This window comes from Dipodomys ordii, unplaced genomic scaffold (assembly GCF_000151885.1).
Source record: "Dipodomys ordii isolate 6190 unplaced genomic scaffold, Dord_2.0 Scaffold275, whole genome shotgun sequence".
Lineage (NCBI taxonomy): Eukaryota > Metazoa > Chordata > Mammalia > Rodentia > Heteromyidae > Dipodomys > Dipodomys ordii.
In genome coordinates this window covers 68,987-69,874 of record NW_012267491.1, presented here as the reverse complement: position 1 = coordinate 69,874, position 888 = coordinate 68,987, and the positions used below count along the sequence as shown (strand labels likewise).

Here is an 888-nt window from a genome sequence, read left to right as displayed (position 1 = left end):
CTGTTGCTCATACATGCAAGGCAAGAACTCTACCACTGAGCCATCTTCTATTTTCTCATTCCTAGAAGAAGCTGCACATGAAGACAACACTGATCCTCGTTTTCAGTCTGTACCTTTGAATATGGAGGACCATCTTTCCTCTGTTCTCCATCAATTCCCTACTTTCCAGTTAGAATGACTTAGAATAATAAAAATGGAAAAAGAGAAAATAAATCATCATGAAAAAAAAAAGATGCAGAAATTCACTCTATTTTTCTCACACGTTCAACCAATATGAACTATTGGGGAATACATGGACACCTTATTCCCATTGGCACTTAAAGTCTCTAGTTAGGCAATTCCGATGAAGATGAGTAACTAAATGAAAAGGGAGAAATTGTATTAATTGCAAGAAAAAAAATGGAGTAGGATCCAAGCAAATTTCTTCTTTGGGCTGCTGAAAATAATTGGCTTACTAGAGTGTGGTGACTACTTTCCATAAAGGCCACTCATGTGAATACTAGGGATGACAATGAATATACCCCTCTTCATCGGGAAGCCTACAGTGGACACTTAGACATTGTCCATGAGTTGGTGGCTCAAGCAGCAGATATCCATGCAATAATTGTTAATAGCTGAACACCCCTGTGCAGTGCTTACTCATGGAATCATATCAGTGTGGTGTCTTTCATACTTCATGCAGATACCAATGCCCAAACTAAATGCCTCTTGACTACCTTGCATCTTCCTGGTGGGAATATAGATAGCAAAGATACACTGGATCTCCTTCTGTTGAAACATTATATCAAACCAGGTCTGAAGAACAACTTGGAAGAAATTTGATATTAACAAAAGGATAAGTATGTATCACTACCTGTTTGAAGTTGTGGAAGGCTGTACAAATTGTTC

General features: G+C 38.2%; 1 pseudogene; it reads left to right on the top strand.

Annotated features, from left to right (window-relative positions):
- Positions 1-218: 218 nt before the first annotated feature.
- Positions 219-884, top strand: LOC106001213 (annotated as a pseudogene).
- The last annotated feature ends 4 nt before the right edge of the window (positions 885-888 follow it).